At 39.4% G+C, this 27,167-nt stretch overlaps 1 pseudogene; it reads left to right on the top strand.

Moving 5' to 3' along the window:
* Positions 1-27,167, top strand: part of LOC135558083 (piezo-type mechanosensitive ion channel component 2-like) — a 243,148-nt pseudogene that overhangs the window by 114,468 nt on the left and 101,513 nt on the right.

Raw genomic sequence — 27,167 nt, 5'->3', positions numbered from 1 at the left:
CTACCTCTATAAACTGAGTCAGGTTTATACTGAACATCTACCTCTATAAACTGAGTCAGGGCTATACTGAACATCTACCTCTATAAACTGAGTCAGGTTTATACTGAACATCTACCTCTATAAACTGAGTCAGGGTTATAACATCTACCTCTATAAACTGAGTCAGGGTTATACTGAACATCTACCTCTATAAACTGAGTCAGGGTTATACTGAACATCTACCTCTATAAACTGAGTCAGGTTTATACTGAACATCTACCTCTATAAACTGAGTCAGGTTTATAACATCTACCTCTATAAACGGAGTCAGGGTTATACTGAACATCTACCTCTATAAACTGAGTCAGGGTTATAACATCTACCTCTATAAACTGAGTCAGGTTTATACTGAACATCTACCTCTATAAACTGAGTCAGGTTTATACTGAACATCTACCTCTATGAACTGAGTCAGGGTTATACTGAACATCTACCTCTATAAACTGAGTCAGGGTTATACTGAACATCTACCTCTATAAACTGAGTCAGGGCTATACTGAACATCTACCTCTATAAACTGAGTCAGGTTTATACTACTGAACATCTACCTCTATAAACTGAGTCAGGGTTATAACATCTACCTCTATAAACTGAGTCAGGTTTATACTGAACATCTACCTCTATAAACTGAGTCAGGTTTATACTGAACATCTACCTCTATAAACTGAGTCAGGGTTATACTGAACATCTACCTCTATAAACTGAGTCAGGGTTATAACATCTACCTCTATAAACTGAGTCAGGGTTATAACATCTACCTCTATAAACTGAGTCAGGTTTATACTGAACATCTACCTCTATGAACTGAGTCAGAACATCTCCCTCTATTTATACTGAACATCTACCTCTATAAACTGAGTCAGGGTTATAACATCTACCTCTATAAACTGAGTCAGGTTTATACTGAACATCTACCTCTATAAACTGAGTCAGGGTTATAACATCTACCTCTATAAACTGAGTCAGGTTTATACTGAACATCTACCTCTATAAACTGAGTCAGGGTTATAACATCTACCTCTATAAACTGAGTCAGGTTTATACTGAACATCTACCTCTATAAACTGAGTCAGGGCTATACTGAACATCTACCTCTATAAACTGAGTCAGGGTTATACTGAACATCTACCTCTATAAACTGAGTCAGGGCTATACTGAACATCTACCTCTATAAACTGAGTCAGGTTTATAACATCTACCTCTATAAACTGAGTCAGGTTTATACTGAACATCTACCTCTATAAACTGAGTCAGGGCTATACTGAACATCTACCTCTATAAACTGAGTCAGGGTTATAACATCTACCTCTATAAACTGAGTCAGGGTTATAACATCTACCTCTATAAACTGAGTCAGGTTTATACTGAACATCTCCCTCTATGAACTGAGTCAGGTTTATACTGAACATCTACCTCTATAAACTGAGTCAGGGTTATAACATCTACCTCTATAAACTGAGTCAGGTTTATACTGAACATCTACCTCTATAAACTGAGTCAGGGTTATAACATCTACCTCTATAAACTGAGTCAGGGTTATAACATCTACCTCTATAAACTGAGTCAGGGTTATAACATCTACCTCTATAAACTGAGTCAGGTTTATACTGAACATCTACCTCTATAAACTGAGTCAGGGTTATAACATCTACCTCTATAAACTGAGTCAGGGCTATACTGAACATCTACCTCTATAAACTGAGTCAGGGCTATACTGAACATCTACCTCTATAAACTGAGTCAGGGTTATAACATCTACCTCTATAAACTGAGTCAGGTTTATACTGAACATCTACCTATATAAACTGAGTCAGGTTTATACTGAACATCTACCTCTATAAACTGAGTCAGGTTTATACTACTGAACATCTACCTCTATAAACTGAGTCAGGTTTATACTGAACATCTCCCTCTATAAACTGAGTCAGGGCTATACTGAACATCTACCTCTATAAACTGAGTCAGGTTTATACTGAACATCTACCTCTATAAACTGAGTCAGGGCTATACTGAACATCTACCTCTATAAACTGAGTCAGGGTTATAACATCTACCTCTATAAACTGAGTCAGGTTTATACTGAACATCTACCTCTATAAACTGAGTCAGGGTTATACTGAACATCTACCTCTATAAACTGAGTCAGGGTTATAACATCTACCTCTATAAACTGAGTGAGGGTTATACTGAACATCTACCTCTATAAACTGAGTCAGGGTTATACTGAACATCTACCTCTATAAACTGAGTCAGGGTTATAACATCTACCTCTATAAACTGAGTCAGGGTTATACTGAACATCTACCTCTATAAACTGAGTCAGGGCTATACTGAACATCTACCTCTATAAACTGAGTCAGGTTTATACTGAACATCTACCTCTATAAACTGAGTCAGGGTTATAACATCTACCTCTATAAACTGAGTCAGGGTTATAACATCTACCTCTATAAACTGAGTCAGGGCTATACTGAACATCTCCCTCTATAAACTGAGTCAGGGTTATACTGAACATCTACCTCTATAAACTGAGTCAGGGTTATAACATCTACCTCTATAAACTGAGTCAGGGTTATAACATCTACCTCTATAAACTGAGTCAGGTTTATACTGAACATCTACCTCTATAAACTGAGTCAGGGTTATAACATCTACCTCTATAAACTGAGTCAGGTTTATACTGAACATCTACCTCTATAAACTGAGTCAGGTTTATAACATCTACCTCTATAAACTGAGTCAGGGTTATAACATCTACCTCTATAAACTGAGTCAGGGTTATACTGAACATCTACCTCTATAAACTGAGTCAGGGTTATAACATCTACCTCTATAAACTGAGTCAGGGTTATAACATCTACCTCTATAAACTGAGTCAGGGCTATACTGAACATCTACCTCTATAAACTGAGTCAGGGTTATACTGAACATCTACCTCTATAAACTGAGTCAGGGTTATAACATCTACCTCTATAAACTGAGTCAGGGTTATAACATCTACCTCTATAAACTGAGTCAGGTTTATACTGAACATCTACCTCTATAAACTGAGTCAGGGTTATAACATCTACCTCTATAAACTGAGTCAGGGTTATAACATCTACCTCTATAAACTGAGTCAGGGTTATACTGAACATCTACCTCTATAAACTGAGTCAGGGCTATACTGAACATCTACCTCTATGAACTGAGTCAGGGTTATAACATCTACCTCTATAAACTGAGTCAGGTTTATACTGAACATCTACCTCTATAAACTGAGTCAGGGTTATAACATCTACCTCTATAAACTGAGTCAGGTTTATACTGAACATCTACCTCTATAAACTGAGTCAGGTTTATACTGAACATCTACCTCTATAAACTGAGTCAGGTTTATACTGAACATCTACCTCTATAAACTGAGTCAGGTTCATACTGAACATCTACCTCTATAAACTGAGTCAGGTTTATACTGAACATCTACCTCTATAAACTGAGTCAGGTTTATACTGAACATCTACCTCTATAAACTGAGTCAGGGCTATACTGAACATCTACCTCTATAAACTGAGTCAGGTTTATACTGAACATCTACCTCTATAAACTGAGTCAGGGTTATAACATCTACCTCTATAAACTGAGTCAGGGTTATACTGAACATCTACCTCTATAAACTGAGTCAGGGTTATACTGAACATCTACCTCTATAAACTGAGTCAGGTTTATACTGAACATCTACCTCTATAAACTGAGTCAGGTTTATAACATCTACCTCTATAAACTGAGTCAGGGTTATACTGAACATCTACCTCTATAAACTGAGTCAGGGTTATAACATCTACCTCTATAAACTGAGTCAGGTTTATACTGAACATCTACCTCTATAAACTGAGTCAGGTTTATACTGAACATCTACCTCTATGAACTGAGTCAGGGTTATACTGAACATCTACCTCTATAAACTGAGTCAGGGTTATACTGAACATCTACCTCTATAAACTGAGTCAGGGCTATACTGAACATCTACCTCTATAAACTGAGTCAGGTTTATACTACTGAACATCTACCTCTATAAACTGAGTCAGGGTTATAACATCTACCTCTATAAACTGAGTCAGGTTTATACTGAACATCTACCTCTATAAACTGAGTCAGGTTTATACTGAACATCTACCTCTATAAACTGAGTCAGGGTTATACTGAACATCTACCTCTATAAACTGAGTCAGGGTTATAACATCTACCTCTATAAACTGAGTCAGGGTTATAACATCTACCTCTATAAACTGAGTCAGGTTTATACTGAACATCTCCCTCTATGAACTGAGTCAGGTTTATACTGAACATCTACCTCTATAAACTGAGTCAGGGTTATAACATCTACCTCTATAAACTGAGTCAGGTTTATACTGAACATCTACCTCTATAAACTGAGTCAGGGTTATAACATCTACCTCTATAAACTGAGTCAGGTTTATACTGAACATCTACCTCTATAAACTGAGTCAGGGTTATAACATCTACCTCTATAAACTGAGTCAGGTTTATACTGAACATCTACCTCTATAAACTGAGTCAGGGCTATACTGAACATCTACCTCTATAAACTGAGTCAGGGTTATACTGAACATCTACCTCTATAAACTGAGTCAGGGCTATACTGAACATCTACCTCTATAAACTGAGTCAGGTTTATAACATCTACCTCTATAAACTGAGTCAGGTTTATACTGAACATCTACCTCTATAAACTGAGTCAGGGCTATACTGAACATCTACCTCTATAAACTGAGTCAGGGTTATAACATCTACCTCTATAAACTGAGTCAGGGTTATAACATCTACCTCTATAAACTGAGTCAGGTTTATACTGAACATCTCCCTCTATGAACTGAGTCAGGTTTATACTGAACATCTACCTCTATAAACTGAGTCAGGGTTATAACATCTTCCTCTATAAACTGAGTCAGGTTTATACTGAACATCTACCTCTATAAACTGAGTCAGGGTTATAACATCTACCTCTATAAACTGAGTCAGGGTTATAACATCTACCTCTATAAACTGAGTCAGGGTTATAACATCTACCTCTATAAACTGAGTCAGGTTTATACTGAACATCTACCTCTATAAACTGAGTCAGGTTTATACTGAACATCTACCTCTATAAACTGAGTCAGGGCTATACTGAACATCTACCTCTATAAACTGAGTCAGGGCTATACTGAACATCTACCTCTATAAACTGAGTCAGGTTTATACTGAACATCTACCTCTATAAACTGAGTCAGGGTTATAACATCTACCTCTATAAACTGAGTCAGGTTTATACTGAACATCTACCTCTATAAACTGAGTCAGGTTTATACTACTGAACATCTACCTCTATAAACTGAGTCAGGGTTATAACATCTACCTCTATAAACTGAGTCAGGGTTATAACATCTACCTCTATAAACTGAGTCAGGTTTATACTGAACATCTACCTCTATAAACTGAGTCAGGTTTATACTGAACATCTACCTCTATAAACTGAGTCAGGGTTATACTGAACATCTACCTCTATAAACTGAGTCAGGGTTATACTGAACATCTACCTCTATAAACTGAGTCAGGGTTATACTGAACATCTACCTCTATAAACTGAGTCAGGTTTATACTGAACATCTACCTCTATAAACTGAGTCAGGTTTATACTGAACATCTACCTCTATAAACTGAGTCAGGGTTATACTGAACATCTACCTCTATAAACTGAGTCAGGTTTATACTGAACATCTACCTCTATAAACTGAGTCAGGTTTATACTGAACATCTACCTCTATAAACTGAGTCAGGTTTATAACATCTACCTCTATAAACTGAGTCAGGTTTATACTGAACATCTCCCTCTATGAACTGAGTCAGGTTTATACTGAACATCTACCTCTATAAACTGAGTCAGGGTTATAACATCTACCTCTATAAACTGAGTCAGGGTTATAACATCTACCTCTATAAACTGAGTCAGGGTTATAACATCTACCTCTATAAACTGAGTCAGGTTTATACTGAACATCTACCTCTATAAACTGAGTCAGGTTTATACTGAACATCTACCTCTATAAACTGAGTCAGGGTTATAACATCTACCTCTATAAACTGAGTCAGGTTTATACTGAACATCTACCTCTATAAACTGAGTCAGGGTTATACTGAACATCTACCTCTATAAACTGAGTCAGGTTTATACTGAACATCTACCTCTATAAACTGAGTCAGGGTTATACTGAACATCTACCTCTATAAACTGAGTCAGGGCTATACTGAACATCTACCTCTATAAACTGAGTCAGGGTTATACTGAACATCTACCTCTATAAACTGAGTCAGGTTTATACTGAACATCTACCTCTATAAACTGAGTCAGGGTTAAACTGAACATCTACCTCTATAAACTGAGTCAGGGCTATACTGAACATCTACCTCTATAAACTGAGTCAGGGCTATACTGAACATCTACCTCTATAAACTGAGTCAGGTTTATACTGAACATCTACCTCTATAAACTGAGTCAGGTTTATAACATCTACCTCTATAAACTGAGTCAGGTTTATACTGAACATCTACCTCTATAAACTGAGTCAGGGTTATAACATCTACCTCTATAAACTGAGTCAGGGTTATAACATCTACCTCTATAAACTGAGTCAGGTTTATACTGAACATCTACCTCTATAAACTGAGTCAGGTTTATACTGAACATCTACCTCTATAAACTGAGTCAGGGTTATAACATCTACCTCTATAAACTGAGTCAGGTTTATACTGAACATCTACCTCTATAAACTGAGTCAGGGTTATACTGAACATCTACCTCTATAAACTGAGTCAGGTTTATACTGAACATCTACCTCTATAAACTGAGTCAGGGTTATACTGAACATCTACCTCTATAAACTGAGTCAGGGCTATACTGAACATCTACCTCTATAAACTGAGTCAGGTTTATAACATCTACCTCTATAAACTGAGTCAGGTTTATACTGAACATCTCCCTCTATAAACTGAGTCAGGGCTATACTGAACATCTACCTCTATAAACTGAGTCAGGTTTATACTGAACATCTACCTCTATAAACTGAGTCAGGGTTATACTGAACATCTACCTCTATAAACTGAGTCAGGGTTATACTGAACATCTACCTCTATGAACTGAGTCAGGTTTATACTGAACATCTACCTCTATAAACTGAGTCAGGGTTATACTGAACATCTACCTCTATAAACTGAGTCAGGGTTATAACATCTACCTCTATAAACTGAGTCAGGGTTATACTGAACATCTACCTCTATAAACTGAGTCAGGGCTATACTGAACATCTACCTCTATAAACTGAGTCAGGGTTATAACATCTACCTCTATAAACTGAGTCAGGTTTATACTGAACATCTACCTCTATAAACTGAGTCAGGGTTATAACATCTACCTCTATAAACTGAGTCAGGGTTATAACATCTACCTCTATAAACTGAGTCAGGGTTATAACATCTACCTCTATAAACTGAGTCAGGGTTATAACATCTACCTCTATAAACTGAGTCAGGGTTATACTGAACATCTACCTCTATAAACTGAGTCAGGTTTATAACATCTACCTCTATAAACTGAGTCAGGGTTATAACATCTACCTCTATAAACTGAGTCAGGTTTATACTGAACATCTACCTCTATAAACTGAGTCAGGGCTATACTGAACATCTACCTCTATAAACTGAGTCAGGGCTATACTGAACATCTACCTCTATAAACTGAGTCAGGTTTATACTGAACATCTACCTCTATAAACTGAGTCAGGGTTATAACATCTACCTCTATAAACTGAGTCAGGTTTATACTGAACATCTACCTCTATAAACTGAGTCAGGTTTATACTACTGAACATCTACCTCTATAAACTGAGTCAGGGTTATAACATCTACCTCTATAAACTGAGTCAGGGTTATAACATCTACCTCTATAAACTGAGTCAGGTTTATACTGAACATCTACCTCTATAAACTGAGTCAGGTTTATACTGAACATCTACCTCTATAAACTGAGTCAGGGTTATACTGAACATCTACCTCTATAAACTGAGTCAGGGTTATACTGAACATCTACCTCTATAAACTGAGTCAGGGTTATACTGAACATCTACCTCTCTATAAACTGAGTCAGGTTTATACTGAACATCTACCTCTATAAACTGAGTCAGGTTTATACTGAACATCTACCTCTATAAACTGAGTCAGGGTTATACTGAACATCTACCTCTATAAACTGAGTCAGGTTTATACTGAACATCTACCTCTATAAACTGAGTCAGGTTTATACTGAACATCTACCTCTATAAACTGAGTCAGGTTTATAACATCTACCTCTATAAACTGAGTCAGGTTTATACTGAACATCTCCCTCTATGAACTGAGTCAGGTTTATACTGAACATCTACCTCTATAAACTGAGTCAGGGTTATAACATCTACCTCTATAAACTGAGTCAGGGTTATAACATCTACCTCTATAAACTGAGTCAGGTTTATACTGAACATCTACCTCTATAAACTGAGTCAGGTTTATACTGAACATCTACCTCTATAAACTGAGTCAGGGTTATACTGAACATCTACCTCTATAAACTGAGTCAGGGTTATACTGAACATCTACCTCTATAAACTGAGTCAGGTTTATACTGAACATCTACCTCTATAAACTGAGTCAGGTTTATACTGAACATCTACCTCTATAAACTGAGTCAGGGTTATACTGAACATCTACCTCTATAAACTGAGTCAGGTTTATACTGAACATCTACCTCTATAAACTGAGTCAGGTTTATACTGAACATCTACCTCTATAAACTGAGTCAGGTTTATAACATCTACCTCTATAAACTGAGTCAGGTTTATACTGAACATCTCCCTCTATGAACTGAGTCAGGTTTATACTGAACATCTACCTCTATAAACTGAGTCAGGGTTATAACATCTACCTCTATAAACTGAGTCAGGTTTATACTGAACATCTACCTCTATAAACTGAGTCAGGGTTATAACATCTACCTCTATAAACTGAGTCAGGTTTATACTGAACATCTACCTCTATAAACTGAGTCAGGGTTATACTGAACATCTACCTCTATAAACTGAGTCAGGTTTATACTGAACATCTACCTCTATAAACTGAGTCAGGGCTATAGCATCTACCTCTATAAACTGAGTCAGGGCTATACTGAACATCTACCTCTATAAACTGAGTCAGGGTTATAACATCTACCTCTATAAACTGAGTCAGGTTTATACTGAACATCTACCTCTATAAACTGAGTCAGGGTTATACTGTACATCTACCTCTATAAACTGAGTCAGGGTTATACTGAACATCTACCTCTATAAACTGAGTCAGGGCTATACTGAACATCTACCTCTATAAACTGAGTCAGGTTTATAACATCTACCTCTATAAACTGAGTCAGGTTTATACTGAACATCTCCCTCTATAAACTGAGTCAGGGCTATACTGAACATCTACCTCTATAAACTGAGTCAGGTTTATACTGAACATCTACCTCTATAAACTGAGTCAGGGTTATACTGAACATCTACCTCTATAAACTGAGTCAGGGTTATACTGAACATCTACCTCTATGAACTGAGTCAGGTTTATACTGAACATCTACCTCTATAAACTGAGTCAGGGTTATACTGAACATCTACCTCTATAAACTGAGTCAGGGTTATAACATCTACCTCTATAAACTGAGTCAGGGTTATACTGAACATCTACCTCTATAAACTGAGTCAGGGCTATACTGAACATCTACCTCTATAAACTGAGTCAGGGTTATAACATCTACCTCTATAAACTGAGTCAGGGTTATAACATCTACCTCTATAAACTGAGTCAGGTTTATACTGAACATCTACCTCTATAAACTGAGTCAGGTTTATACTGAACATCTACCTCTATAAACTGAGTCAGGGTTATAACATCTACCTCTATAAACTGAGTCAGGTTTATACTGAACATCTACCTCTATAAACTGAGTCAGGGCTATACTGAACATCTACCTCTATAAACTGAGTCAGGGCTATACTGAACATCTACCTCTATAAACTGAGTCAGGGTTATAACATCTACCTCTATAAACTGAGTCAGGGTTATACTGAACATCTACCTCTATAAACTGAGTCAGGGCTATACTGAACATCTACCTCTATAAACTGAGTCAGGGCTATACTGAACATCTACCTCTATAAACTGAGTCAGGTTTATACTGAACATCTACCTCTATAAACTGAGTCAGGGTTATAACATCTACCTCTATAAACTGAGTCAGGTTTATACTGAACATCTACCTCTATAAACTGAGTCAGGTTTATACTACTGAACATCTACCTCTATAAACTGAGTCAGGGTTATAACATCTACCTCTATAAACTGAGTCAGGGTTATAACATCTACCTCTATAAACTGAGTCAGGTTTATACTGAACATCTACCTCTATAAACTGAGTCAGGTTTATACTGAACATCTACCTCTATAAACTGAGTCAGGTTTATACTGAACATCTACCTCTATAAACTGAGTCAGGGTTATACTGAACATCTACCTCTATAAACTGAGTCAGGGTTATACTGAACATCTACCTCTATAAACTGAGTCAGGTTTATACTGAACATCTACCTCTATAAACTGAGTCAGGTTTATACTGAACATCTACCTCTATAAACTGAGTCAGGGTTATACTGAACATCTACCTCTATAAACTGAGTCAGGTTTATACTGAACATCTACCTCTATAAACTGAGTCAGGTTTATACTGAACATCTACCTCTATAAACTGAGTCAGGGTTATAACATCTACCTCTATAAACTGAGTCAGGGTTATAACATCTACCTCTATAAACTGAGTCAGGGTTATAACATCTACCTCTATAAACTGAGTCAGGTTTATACTGAACATCTACCTCTATAAACTGAGTCAGGTTTATACTGAACATCTACCTCTATAAACTGAGTCAGGGTTATAACATCTACCTCTATAAACTGAGTCAGGTTTATACTGAACATCTACCTCTATAAACTGAGTCAGGGTTATACTGAACATCTACCTCTATAAACTGAGTCAGGTTTATACTGAACATCTACCTCTATAAACTGAGTCAGGGTTATACTGAACATCTACCTCTATAAACTGAGTCAGGGCTATACTGAACATCTACCTCTATAAACTGAGTCAGGTTTATAACATCTACCTCTATAAACTGAGTCAGGTTTATACTGCACATCTACCTCTATAAACTGAGTCAGGGTTATAACATCTACCTCTATAAACTGAGTCAGGGTTATAACATCTACCTCTATAAACTGAGTCAGGTTTATACTGAACATCTACCTCTATAAACTGAGTCAGGTTTATACTGAACATCTACCTCTATAAACTGAGTCAGGGTTATAACATCTACCTCTATAAACTGAGTCAGGTTTATACTGAACATCTACCTCTATAAACTGAGTCAGGGTTATACTGAACATCTACCTCTATAAACTGAGTCAGGTTTATACTGAACATCTACCTCTATAAACTGAGTCAGGGTTATACTGAACATCTACCTCTATAAACTGAGTCAGGGCTATACTGAACATCTACCTCTATAAACTGAGTCAGGTTTATAACATCTACCTCTATAAACTGAGTCAGGTTTATACTGAACATCTCCCTCTATAAACTGAGTCAGGGCTATACTGAACATCTACCTCTATAAACTGAGTCAGGTTTATACTGAACATCTACCTCTATGAACTGAGTCAGGTTTATACTGAACATCTACCTCTATAAACTGAGTCAGGGTTATACTGAACATCTACCTCTATAAACTGAGTCAGGGTTATACTGAACATCTACCTCTATAAACTGAGTCAGGGTTATAACATCTACCTCTATAAACTGAGTCAGGGTTATACTGAACATCTACCTCTATAAACTGAGTCAGGGCTATACTGAACATCTACCTCTATAAACTGAGTCAGGGTTATAACATCTACCTCTATAAACTGAGTCAGGTTTATACTGAACATCTACCTCTATAAACTGAGTCAGGGTTATAACATCTACCTCTATAAACTGAGTCAGGGTTATAACATCTACCTCTATAAACTGAGTCAGGGTTATAACATCTACCTCTATAAACTGAGTCAGGTTTATACTGAACATCTACCTCTATAAACTGAGTCAGGTTTATACTGAACATCTACCTCTATAAACTGAGTCAGGGTTATAACATCTACCTCTATAAACTGAGTCAGGTTTATACTGAACATCTACCTCTATAAACTGAGTCAGGGCTATACTGAACATCTACCTCTATAAACTGAGTCAGGGCTATACTGAACATCTACCTCTATAAACTGAGTCAGGTTTATACTGAACATCTACCTCTATAAACTGAGTCAGGGTTATAACATCTACCTCTATAAACTGAGTCAGGTTTATACTGAACATCTACCTCTATAAACTGAGTCAGGTTTATACTACTGAACATCTACCTCTATAAACTGAGTCAGGGTTATAACATCTACCTCTATAAACTGAGTCAGGGTTATAACATCTACCTCTATAAACTGAGTTAGGTTTATACTGAACATCTACCTCTATAAACTGAGTCAGGTTTATACTGAACATCTACCTCTATAAACTGAGTCAGGGTTATACTGAACATCTACCTCTATAAACTGAGTCAGGGTTATACTGAACATCTACCTCTATAAACTGAGTCAGGGTTATACTGAACATCTACCTCTATAAACTGAGTCAGGGTTATACTGAACATCTACCTCTATAAACTGAGTCAGGGTTATAACATCTCCCTCTATAAACTGAGTCAGGGCTATAACATCTACCTCTATAAACTGAGTCAGGGTTATAACATCTACCTCTATAAACTGAGTCAGGGTTATACTGAACATCTACCTCTATAAACTGAGTCAGGGTTATACTGAACATCTACCTCTATAAACTGAGTCAGGTTTATACTGAACATCTACCTCTATAAACTGAGTCAGGGTTATACTGAACATCTACCTCTATAAACTGAGTCAGGTTTATACTGAACATCTACCTCTATAAACTGAGTCAGGTTTATACTGAACATCTACCTCTATAAACTGAGTCAGGTTTATAACATCTACCTCTATAAACTGAGTCAGGTTTATACTGAACATCTCCCTCTATGAACTGAGTCAGGTTTATACTGAACATCTACCTCTATAAACTGAGTCAGGGTTATAACATCTACCTCTATAAACTGAGTCAGGGTTATAACATCTACCTCTATAAACTGAGTCAGGTTTATACTGAACATCTACCTCTATAAACTGAGTCAGGTTTATACTGAACATCTACCTCTATAAACTGAGTCAGGGTTATACTGAACATCTACCTCTATAAACTGAGTCAGGGTTATACTGAACATCTACCTCTATAAACTGAGTCAGGGTTATACTGAACATCTACCTCTATAAACTGAGTCAGGTTTATACTGAACATCTACCTCTATAAACTGAGTCAGGTTTATACTGAACATCTACCTCTATAAACTGAGTCAGGGTTATACTGAACATCTACCTCTATAAACTGAGTCAGGTTTATACTGAACATCTACCTCTATAAACTGAGTCAGGTTTATACTGAACATCTACCTCTATAAACTGAGTCAGGTTTATAACATCTACCTCTATAAACTGAGTCAGGTTTATACTGAACATCTCCCTCTATGAACTGAGTCAGGTTTATACTGAACATCTACCTCTATAAACTGAGTCAGGGTTATAACATCTACCTCTATAAACTGAGTCAGGTTTATACTGAACATCTACCTCTATAAACTGAGTCAGGGTTATAACATCTACCTCTATAAACTGAGTCAGGTTTATACTGAACATCTACCTCTATAAACTGAGTCAGGGTTATACTGAACATCTACCTCTATAAACTGAGTCAGGTTTATACTGAACATCTACCTCTATAAACTGAGTCAGGGCTATAGCATCTACCTCTATAAACTGAGTCAGGGCTATACTGAACATCTGCCTCTATAAACTGAGTCAGGGTTATAACATCTACCTCTATAAACTGAGTCAGGTTTATACTGAACATCTACCTCTATAAACTGAGTCAGGGTTATACTGTACATCTACCTCTATAAACTGAGTCAGGGTTATACTGAACATCTACCTCTATAAACTGAGTCAGGGCTATACTGAACATCTACCTCTATAAACTGAGTCAGGTTTATAACATCTACCTCTATAAACTGAGTCAGGTTTATACTGAACATCTCCCTCTATAAACTGAGTCAGGGTTATACTGAACATCTCCCTCTATAAACTGAGTCAGGGCTATACTGAACATCTACCTCTATAAACTGAGTCAGGTTTATACTGAACATCTACCTCTATAAACTGAGTCAGGTTTATACTGAACATCTACCTCTATAAACTGAGTCAGGTTTATACTGAACATCTCCCTCTATAAACTGAGTCAGGGCTATACTGAACATCTACCTCTATAAACTGAGTCAGGTTTATACTGAACATCTACCTCTATAAACTGAGTCAGGGTTATACTGAACATCTACCTCTATAAACTGAGTCAGGGTTATACTGAACATCTACCTCTATGAACTGAGTCAGGTTTATACTGAACATCTACCTCTATAAACTGAGTCAGGGTTATACTGAACATCTACCTCTATAAACTGAGTCAGGGTTATAACATCTACCTCTATAAACTGAGTCAGGGTTATACTGAACATCTACCTCTATAAACTGAGTCAGGGCTATACTGAACATCTACCTCTATAAACTGAGTCAGGGTTATAACATCTACCTCTATAAACTGAGTCAGGTTTATACTGAACATCTACCTCTATAAACTGAGTCAGGGTTATAACATCTACCTCTATAAACTGAGTCAGGGTTATAACATCTACCTCTATAAACTGAGTCAGGGTTATAACATCTACCTCTATAAACTGAGTCAGGTTTATACTGAACATCTACCTCTATAAACTGAGTCAGGTTTATACTGAACATCTACCTCTATAAACTGAGTCAGGGTTATAACATCTACCTCTATAAACTGAGTCAGGTTTATACTGAACATCTACCTCTATAAACTGAGTCAGGGCTATACTGAACATCTACCTCTATAAACTGAGTCAGGGCTATACTGAACATCTACCTCTATAAACTGAGTCAGGTTTATACTGAACATCTACCTCTATAAACTGAGTCAGGGTTATAACATCTACCTCTATAAACTGAGTCAGGTTTATACTGAACATCTACCTCTATAAACTGAGTCAGGTTTATACTACTGAACATCTACCTCTATAAACTGAGTCAGGGTTATAACATCTACCTCTATAAACTGAGTCAGGGTTATAACATCTACCTCTATAAACTGAGTCAGGTTTATACTGAACATCTACCTCTATAAACTGAGTCAGGGTTATACTGAACATCTACCTCTATAAACTGAGTCAGGGTTATACTGAACATCTACCTCTATAAACTGAGTCAGGGTTATACTGAACATCTACCTCTATAAACTGAGTCAGGGTTATACTGAACATCTACCTCTATAAACTGAGTCAGGTTTATACTGAACATCTACCTCTATAAACTGAGTCAGGTTTATACTGAACATCTACCTCTATAAACTGAGTCAGGGTTATACTGAACATCTACCTCTATAAACTGAGTCAGGTTTATACTGAACATCTACCTCTATAAACTGAGTCAGGTTTATACTGAACATCTACCTCTATAAACTGAGTCAGGTTTATAACATCTACCTCTATAAACTGAGTCAGGTTTATACTGAACATCTCCCTCTATGAACTGAGTCAGGTTTATACTGAACATCTACCTCTATAAACTGAGTCAGGGTTATAACATCTACCTCTATAAACTGAGTCAGGGTTATAACATCTACCTCTATAAACTGAGTCAGGTTTATACTGAACATCTACCTCTATAAACTGAGTCAGGTTTATACTGAACATCTACCTCTATAAACTGAGTCAGGGTTATACTGAACATCTACCTCTATAAACTGAGTCAGGGTTATACTGAACATCTACCTCTATAAACTGAGTCAGGGTTATACTGAACATCTACCTCTATAAACTGAGTCAGGTTTATACTGAACATCTACCTCTATAAACTGAGTCAGGTTTATACTGAACATCTACCTCTATAAACTGAGTCAGGTTTATACTGAACATCTACCTCTATAAACTGAGTCAGGTTTATACTGAACATCTACCTCTATAAACTGAGTCAGGTTTATAACATCTACCTCTATAAACTGAGTCAGGTTTATACTGAACATCTCCCTCTATGAACTGAGTCAGGTTTATACTGAACATCTACCTCTATAAACTGAGTCAGGGTTATAACATCTACCTCTATAAACTGAGTCAGGTTTATACTGAACATCTACCTCTATAAACTGAGTCAGGGTTATAACATCTACCTCTATAAACTGAGTCAGGTTTATACTGAACATCTACCTCTATAAACTGAGTCAGGGTTATACTGAACATCTACCTCTATAAACTGAGTCAGGTTTATACTGAACATCTACCTCTATAAACTGAGTCAGGGCTATAGCATCTACCTCTATAAACTGAGTCAGGGCTATACTGAACATCTGCCTCTATAAACTGAGTCAGGGTTATAACATCTACCTCTATAAACTGAGTCAGGTTTATAACATCTACCTCTATGAACTGAGTCAGGTTTATACTGAACATCTACCTCTATAAACTGAGTCAGGTTTATACTGAACATCTCCCTCTATAAACTGAGTCAGGGCTATACTGAACATCTACCTCTATAAACTGAGTCAGGTTTATACTGAACATCTACCTCTATAAACTGAGTCAGGGTTATAACATCTACCTCTATAAACTGAGTCAGGTTTATACTGAACATCTACCTCTATAAACTGAGTCAGGGTTATACTGAACATCTACCTCTATAAACTGAGTCAGGGTTATACTGAACATCTACCTCTATAAACTGAGTCAGGTTTATACTGAACATCTACCTCTATAAACTGAGTCAGGTTTATACTGAACATCTACCTCTATGAACTGAGTCAGGGTTATAACATCTACCTCTATGAACTGAGTCAGGTTTATACTGAACATCTACCTCTATAAACTGAGTCAGGGTTATACTGAACATCTACCTCTATAAACTGAGTCAGGGTTATAACATCTACCTCTATAAACTGAGTCAGGGTTATACTGAACATCTACCTCTATAAACTGAGTCAGGGCTATACTGAACATCTACCTCTATAAACTGAGTCAGGGTTATAACATCTACCTCTATAAACTGAGTCAGGTTTATACTGAACATCTACCTCTATAAACTGAGTCAGGGTTATAACATCTACCTCTATAAACTGAGTCAGGGTTATAACATCTACCTCTATAAACTGAGTCAGGGTTATAACATCTACCTCTATAAACTGAGTCAGGTTTATACTGAACATCTACCTCTATAAACTGAGTCAGGTTTATACTGAACATCTACCTCTATAAACTGAGTCAGGGTTATAACATCTACCTCTATAAACTGAGTCAGGTTTATACTGAACATCTACCTCTATAAACTGAGTCAGGGCTATACTGAACATCTACCTCTATAAACTGAGTCAGGGCTATACTGAACATCTACCTCTATAAACTGAGTCAGGTTTATACTGAACATCTACCTCTATAAACTGAGTCAGGGTTATAACATCTACCTCTATAAACTGAGTCAGGTTTATACTGAACATCTACCTCTATAAACTGAGTCAGGTTTATACTACTGAACATCTACCTCTATAAACTGAGTCAGGGTTATAACATCTACCTCTATAAACTGAGTCAGGGTTATAACATCTACCTCTATAAACTGAGTCAGGTTTATACTGAACATCTACCTCTATAAACTGAGTCAGGTTTATACTGAACATCTACCTCTATAAACTGAGTCAGGGTTATACTGAACATCTACCTCTATAAACTGAGTCAGGGTTATACTGAACATCTACCTCTATAAACTGAGTCAGGGTTATACTGAACATCTACCTCTATAAACTGAGTCAGGTTTATACTGAACATCTACCTCTATAAACTGAGTCAGGTTTATACTGAACATCTACCTCTATAAACTGAGTCAGGGTTATACTGAACATCTACCTCTATAAACTGAGTCAGGTTTATACTGAACATCTACCTCTATAAACTGAGTCAGGTTTATACTGAACATCTACCTCTATAAACTGAGTCAGGTTTATAACATCTACCTCTATAAACTGAGTCAGGTTTATACTGAACATCTACCTCTATAAACTGAGTCAGGGCTATACTGAACATCTACCTCTATAAACTGAGTCAGGGTTATACTGAACATCTACCTCTATAAACTGAGTCAGGTTTATACTGAACATCTCCCTCTATAAACTGAGTCAGGGCTATACTGAACATCTACCTCTATAAACTGAGTCAGGGCTATACTGAACATCTACCTCTATAAACTGAGTCAGGTTTATACTGAACATCTACCTCTATAAACTGAGTCAGGGCTATACTGAACATCTCCCTCTATAAACTGAGTCAGGTTTATACTGAACATCTACCTCTATAAACTGAGTCAGGGTTATAACATCTACCTCTATAAACTGAGTCAGGGTTATAACATCTACCTCTATAAACTGAGTCAGGGCTATAACATCTACCTCTATAAACTGAGTCAGGGTTATACTGAACATCTACCTCTATAAACTGAGTCAGGGTTATACTGAACATCTACCTCTATGAACTGCGTCAGGGTTATAACATCTACCTCTATAAACTGAGTCAGGGCTATACTGAACATCTACCTCTATAAACTGAGTCAGGGCTATACTGAACATCTACCTCTATAAACTGAGTCAGGGTTATCTCCTCTCCTCTCCTCTCCTCTCCTCTCCTCTCCTCTCCTCTCCTCTCCTCTCCTCTCCTCTCCTCTCCTCTCCTCTCCTCTCCTCTCCTCTCCTCTCCTCTCCCTCTTCCTCTTCCTCTTCCTCTTCCTCTTCCTCCTCCTCTCCTCACCCAGAACAACCTGCTGATGTTGGCCATGCTGGCGTTTGAGGTGACCATTTACCGTCACCAGCAGTACTACAGACTTAGGAACAAGCTCACCGCGCCCGCCGCTCGCATCATCTTCCATGACATCACACGGCAACACCTCGACAACGGCATCGTCAACTGTGCCAAGTACTTCATCAACTACTTCTTCTACAAGTTTGGGCTGGAGGTAGGCAGAAACCATTATATTCAGAGAGATCCCTTGGGCTGGATTTAGGTAGAAACTATTATATTCAGAGAGATCACATGGGCTGGAGGTAGGAAGAAACCATTATATTCAGAGAGATCACATGGGCTGGAGGTAGGAAGAAACCATTATATTCAGAGACATCACTTGGGTTGTGTCTTGTCTATTTGTAATAAAAGTAAAACGCTGCTAATGTATTTGAGAATGACATCAATGTCATGTCACAATCACTAATCTCTCTCTCTCTGTCTCTCTTTCTCTCTCTGTCTCTTTCTCTCTCTGTCTCTTTCTCTCTCTCTCTTTCTCTTTCTGTCTCTCTCTGTCTCTCATTCTCTTTCTGTCTCTCTCCCTCTCTCTCTTTCATTTCCACACTTTCTCTCTTTCCTTTCTCTGTCTTCCCTCTCCCTCCCTCCCCCTCGTTGTCTCGCTCTCTCTCGCTCTAGACATGCTTCCTACTGGCGGTGAATGTGATTGGCCAGCGTATGGACTTCTATGCTGTGCTGCATGCCTTCTCTCTGATAGCCCTGATGTACAGACGAAGGAGGAAATCTATAGCTGAGATCTGGCCTAAATACTGTTGTTTCCTGGCCTGTCTGCTAACCTGGCAGTACTTTGTCTGCATCGGGATACCACCTGCAGCCTGTGAAGGTAAGGGTGTGTGTGTGTCTGTATTATTTAGAAAATTGAGTCGGGCTTCCGCTCACTTCACGGAAACTGTTTGATTTGAAATTCAGTAAGGACCTTCTGTTGGTTACCGTGTGCTGTTGAAAAGTCTGTTGTAGTTCTTCTGGACCTCAGTACCATAAGAACTACAAATCAGAAGAAGCAGCGAGAGTGGACAACCTTACCTGGTTTCCTCTGGATTATTGGGACTGTGGAGTTTCTATTTGTGATAATAGCAAAAAGCTGCTTAATTGTATTTGAGATCAATATCCTATGACTTATTGATCATAACCTCTTTGTTGACCAGCTGGAGAATCTCTGGCGTTGCCCTCGACCGGTTCAGCTCGTATCTACGTGGCAGACATTTCTCATGGGCATGGGTGGTTCAGTATCGTCCCCAGAATCTATTCACTATGGTGTCCCTCAGGGGTCAATTCTGGCACCATCCTTTTTTTCCTGTACAGTCGTGGCCAAAAGTTTTGAGAATGACACAAATATACATTTTCACAAAGTTTGCTGCTTCAATGTCTTTAGATATTTTTGTCAGATGTTACTACGGATACTGAAGTATAATTACAAGCATTTCATAAGTGTCAAAGGCTTTTATTGACAATTACATGAAGTTGATGCAAAGAGGCAATATTTGCCCTGGCATGCTGTCTTCTGGGCTACATCCTGACTAATGGCAGCCCATTCTTGCGTAATCAATGTTTGGAGTTTGTCAGAATTTTTGGGTTTTTCTTTGTCCACCCGCCTCTTGAGGATTGACCACAAGCTCTCAATGGGATTAAGGTCTGGGGAGTTTCCTGGCCATGGACCCAAAATATCGATGTTTTGTTCCCCGAGCCACTTAGTTATCAATTTTGCCTTATGTCAAGGTGCTCCATCGTGCCACAGCAGGCATTGTTCGTCACCAAACTGTTCCTGGATGGTTGGGAGAAGTTGCTCTCGGAGGATGTGTTGGTACCATTCTTTATTCATGGCTGTGTTCTTAGGCAAAAATGTGAGTGAGCCCATTCCCTTGGCTGAGAAGAAACCCCACACATGAATGGTCTCAAGATGCTTTACTGTTGGCATGACACAGGACTGATGGTAGCGCTCACCTTGTCTTCTCCGGACAAGCTTTTTTCCAGATGCCCCAAACAATCAGATAAAATGACTTCACCCCAGTCCTCAGCAGTCCAATCCCTGTACCTTTTGCAGAATATCAGTCTGTCCCTGATGTTTTTCCTGGAGAGAAGTGGTTTCTTTGCTGCCCTTCTTGACACCAGGCCATCCTCCGAAAGTCTTCGCCTCACTGTGCGTGTAGATACACTCACACCTGCCTGCTGCCATTCCTGAGCAAGCTCTGTACTGGTGGTGCCCCGATCCCGCAGCTGAATCAACTTTAGGAGACGGTCCTGGCGCTTGCTGGACTTTCTTGGGTGCCATGGCGCCTTCTTCACAACAATTGAACCGCTCTCCTTGAAGTTCTTGATGATCCGATAAATGGTTGATTTAGGTGCAATCTTACTGGCAGCAATATCCATGCCTGTGAAGCCCTTTTTGTGCAAAGCAATGATGACGGCACGTGTTTCCTTGCAGGTACCATGGTTGACAGAGGAAGAACAATGATTCCAAGCACCACCCTCCTTTTGAAGCTTCCAGTCTGTTATTTGAACTCAATCAGCATGACAGAGTGATCTCCAGCCTTGTCCTTGTCAACACTCCCTGAATCCCTGACATGATGTCAGCTGGTCCTTTTGTGGCAGGGCTGAAATGCAGTGGAAATGTTTTTTGGGGATTCAGTTCATTTGCATGGCACAGAGGGGCTTTGCAATTAATTTCAATTAATCTGATCACTCTTAATAACCTTCTGGAGTATATGTAAATTGCCATCATACAAACTGAGGCAGCAGACTTTGTGAAAATTAATATTTGTGTTATTCTCAAAATGTTTGACCATAATCTGTCATTTATAACATTCAGTTTCACTGCTATGCGGAAGTACCCTTCACCATTGACAAAGCTAGCGTAGCTACCGTTCACCAGTGACCAAGCTAGCGTAGCTATCATTCACCAGTGACCAAGCTCGCGTAGCTACCGTTCACCAGTGACCAAGCTAACATAGTTACCATTCACCATTAACCAAGCTAGCATAGCAACCGTTCACCAGTGACCAAGCTAGCGTAGCTACCCTTCCCCATTAACCAAGCTAGCGTAGCTACCCTTCACCAGTGACCAAGCTAGCGTAGCTACCCTTCACCAGTGACCAAGCTAGCGTAGCTACCCTTCACCAGTGACCAAGCTAGCGTAGCTACCCTTCACCAGTGACCAAGCTAGCGTAGCTACCCTTCCCCATTAACCAAGCTAGCGTAGCTACCCTTCACTAGTGTCTTGCTGACATCAAATGTTAGATGTCTGACAGTTTTCTCCAGCTCAATGATAATAAATCCGAGGTTGTTGTATTTGGTCCCCACCTTGAAGGGAGTCAGATTGTAGATAACCTTAGAACTTTTCCCACCAATGTAAAGTCCAGAAACCTTGGCGTCTCCTTTGACCCTGACTTAAACCTGGAGCTGCATGTAAAGAAGGTTGTCCTGCTTTTATCATCCAAGAAATACAGCAGAAGTCAAGTCTTTTATTCCAGTCTCTGATCTGGAGAAAGTTATACAGGCTTGTATTTCCTCACGCCTAGATGACTGTACCTCTTTGTATCGTCGTCTGAGTCAGAAGTCACTCCATCGCCTACAGTCAGTTCAAAACGCTGCAGCTCGGCTTTTAACAGGAAACAGGAAATGTAAACATGCCACACATATTCTAGCTTCTCCACACTGACTTCTAGTCACTTTTAGGTACATTTTAAAATGTTATGATTCACGATTAAGGCTTGATTCTGCCCTATATCTCAGATCTTTTATCTCTACTACGAGCCAGGATGCTCTGGATCCTCTGGCAGGGTACTGTTGTCCGTTCCAAAGTTAAGGTTGAAAATTAAAGGAGACTGGGAATTTGTCATGAGGGTCCTAGACTGTGGAATGGTCTGCCTTTGTACAATCAGATTCAGTGCCTCTTTTTAAATCCCTGCTAAAGACACACTTTAATAAAGAGGCGTTTAATGTATGATATAAAATATATATTCTCCTTCCAGCTGTCTTTGTTTCTTGGTTAGTAGTTGTTTTATTATTTAATTTACCTTTATTTAACCAGGCAAGTCAGTTAAGAACAAATTCTTATTTTCAATGACGGCCTAGGAACAGTGGGTTAACTGCCTGTTCAGGGGCAGAATGACAGATTTGTACCTTGTCAGCTCGGGGGTTTGAACTCGCAAACTTCCGGTTACTAGTCCAACACTCTAACCACTAGGTTACCCTGTCGCTCCAATGATGTGAAGCACTTTGTTACTTGTATATACAAATAGTTAATCTTCTTCTTATAATTAGTATCATTATTATGTGTATGTCTTATGCGTTATCCAGTTTTCATGTATTATGTGTTTGTTTAAATTGAGCTTCATTATGAAATATATGGGATTTTCTGTGTTGATGATTTGGCCATTGATATTGTTGTTGTTGCTCTCTATCCCTTCAGACTACCCATGGAGGTTCCCTAACTCTACAATGGACTCCAATGTCATCAAGTGGCTTTATTTACCTGACTTCCACACCAACCCCAACCCAATCTTTCTCGTCTGTATGTATCATATTGCTCTGTCGGTGTATTAGGGGTCGGTATGGACAGGGTTGGATAGAATGGGATAGAATGGGATTGGTATGGACAGTGTTGGATAGAATGGGATTGGTATGGACAGGGTTGGATAGAATGGGATAGAATGGGATAGAATGGGATTGGTATGGACAGTGTTGGATAGAATGGGATTGGTATGGACAGTGTTGGATAGAATGGGATAAAATGGACAGGGTTGGATAGAATGGGATAGAATGGGATTGGTATGGACAGGGTTGGATAGAATGGGATAAAATGGACAGGGTTGGATAGAATGGGATAGAATGGACAGGGTTGGATAGAATGGGATAAAATGGACAGGGTTGGATAGAATGGGATAGAATGGACAGGGTTGGATAGAATGGGATTGGTATGGACAGGGTTGGATAGAATGGGATAGAATGGACAGGGTTGGATAGAATGGGATAGAATGGACAGGGTTGGATAGAATGGGATAGAATGGACAGGGTTGGATAGAATGGGATAAAATGGACAGGGTTGGATAGAATGGGATAGAATGGGATTGGTATGGACAGTGTTGGATAGAATGGGATAAAATGGACAGGGTTGGATAGAATGGGATAGAATGGGATTGGTATGGACAAGGTTGGATAGAATGGGATAAAATGGACAGGGTTGGATAGAATGGGATAGAATGGACAGGGTTGGATAGAATGGGATAGAATGGACAGGGTTGGATAGAATGGGATAGAATGGACAGGGTTGGATAGAATGGGATAGAATGGACAGGGTTGGATAGAATGGGATTGGTATGGACAGGGTTGGATAGAATGGGATTGGTATGGACAGGGTTGGATAGAATGGGATAAAATGGACAGGGTTGGATAGAATGGGATTGGTATGGACAGGGTTGGATAGAATGGGATTGGTATGGACAGGGTTGGATAGAATGGGATTGGTATGGACAGGGTTGGATAGAATGGGATAGAATGGGATTGGTATGGACAGGGTTGGATAGAATGGGATAGAATGGGATTGGTATGGACAGGGTTGGATAGAATGGGATAGAATGGGATTGGTATGGACAGGGTTGGATAGAATGGGATAGAATGGGATTGGTATGGACAGGGTTGGATAGAATGGGATAAAATGGGATTGGTATGGACAGGGTTGGATAGAATGGGATTGGTATGGACAGGGTTGGATAGAATGGGTTATATTGCCTCAGTCTCTATCTACATTTTGGTTAGCTATTAAATTGCTATGAAGCTATTATAAATCCTCCCCTTGCCACTCCTCTCCTCTTCTCTCCTCTCTTCTCCTCTATAGATGACTTCATGCTCCTCCTCTGCGCCTCACTCCAGAAGAGTATATTTGAAGAGGAAAACAAGGCAGCTGTCCGTCTCATGGCTGGAGATAACGTGGAGATCTCTAGAGACCTAGACACAGCCTCTTTCAGCGTCCACAACCCTGTCCCCGACTTTATACATTCCAGGTAATGACTATACCATTATACCATGGAGATTGATGCACATGAGCATGTATGTTACTGTATGTTACAGAGGGGCAGCCCAGGGAAGTACCAACCAGAGGCTCTCACCTTGATTGCGCTAGGCAGCAAGCGAGGAAGGCAGATCTGATGGGAGGACAGGGAGAGACAGGACAAGAGGATAGCCATTGATTGTGTCCTGTTCTACCATTACGGTGTTTTGATATTCAGAGTGGAGAGCTGTTTCATTATGGCACTCTGTGTCCATCAACAGCAGTAGTGAAGGACAGAGCACTAGCACACTACCTTCCATCCCAAACCATGCTTTAGTCTGCATCCCAAACCATGCTCTAGTCTGCATCGCAAACCATGCTCTAGTCTGCATCGCAAACCATGCTCTAGTCTGCATCGCAAACCATACTCTAGTCTGCATCCCAAACCATGCTCTAGTCTGCATCGCAAACCATGCTCTAGTCTGCATCCCAAACCATGCTCTAGCCTGCATCCCAAACCATGCTTTAGACTGTGTCCCAAACCATGCTCTAGCCTGCGTCCCAAACCATGCTTTAGACTGTGTCCCAAACCATGCTTTAGTCTGTGTCCCAAACCATGCTTTAGTCTGCATCCCAAACCATGCTCTAGCCTGCATCCCAAACCATGCTCTAGCCTGCATCCCAAACCATGCTTTAGTCTGTGTCCCAAACCATGCTCTAGCCTGCGTCCCAAACCACACTTTAGTCTGTGTCCCAAACCATGCTCTAGCCTGCATCCCAAACCATGCTTTAGTCTGTGTCCCAAACCGTGCTCTAGCCTACATCCCAAACCATGCTTTAGTCTGTGTCCCAAACCATGCTCTAGCCTGCATCCCAAACCATGCTCTAGCCTGCATCCAAAACCGTGCTTTAGCCTGTGTCCCAAACCATGCTCTGGGCTGCGTCCCAAACCATGCTTTAGCCTGTGTCCCAAACCATGCTCTAGCCTGCATCCCAAACCATGCTCTAGCCTGCATCCCAAACCATGCTTTAGTCTGTGTCCCAAACCATGCTCTGGTCTGCATCCCAAACCATGCTTTAGTCTGTGTCCCAAACCATGCTCTAGCCTGCATCCCAAATCATGCTCTAGCCTGCATCCCAAACCATGCTTTAGTCTGTGTCCCAAACCATGCTTTAGTCTGTGTCCCAAACCATGCTTTAGTATGTGTCCCAAACCCTGCTCTGGGGTGCATCCCAAACCATGCTCTAGTCTGCATTCCAAACCATGCTCTAGCCTGCATTCCAAACCATGCTCTAGCCTGCATTCCAAACCATGCTCTAGCCTGCATTCCAAACCATGCTCTGGGCTGCATTCCAAACCATGCTCTGGGCTGCATTCCAAACCATGCTCTAGCCTGCATTCCAAACCATGCTCTAGCCTGCATTCCAAACCATGCTCTAGCCTGCATTCCAAACCATGCTCTAGCCTGCATTCCAAACCATGCTCTGGGCTGCATTCCAAACCATGCTCTGGGCTGCATTCCAAACCATGCTCTAGCCTGCATCCCAAACCATGCTTTAGTCTGCATCCCAAATGGCACCCTATTCCCTATAGTGTACTACTGTTGACCAGGGCCCGCTCAGCCATCAGCCCTTGTTCCCGGCACTTAGACCTCTGGTTTTTCCACGTATCAGATTCCTGATATAGAGGTAGAGCGAGAGCCATCATCTGTAAGACATTCTGTCCAATCAGAGTCTGCCACTCTGGCCCAGACCTCCCTCTCTCTCTATCAATTCAATGTTCAATTCAATTTGGCATGGGAAACGTGCCAATAGATAATAAACAAAAGTGAAATAAACAATATCAAATGAACAGTATACATTACACTCACAGAAGTTTCAAAAGAATAAAGGCATTTCAAATGTCATATTATGTCTATATACAGTGTCGT

Source organism: Oncorhynchus masou, chromosome 17 (assembly GCF_036934945.1).
Source record: "Oncorhynchus masou masou isolate Uvic2021 chromosome 17, UVic_Omas_1.1, whole genome shotgun sequence".
NCBI lineage: Eukaryota > Metazoa > Chordata > Actinopteri > Salmoniformes > Salmonidae > Oncorhynchus > Oncorhynchus masou.
This window is presented reverse-complemented; position numbering and strand designations above follow the sequence as displayed.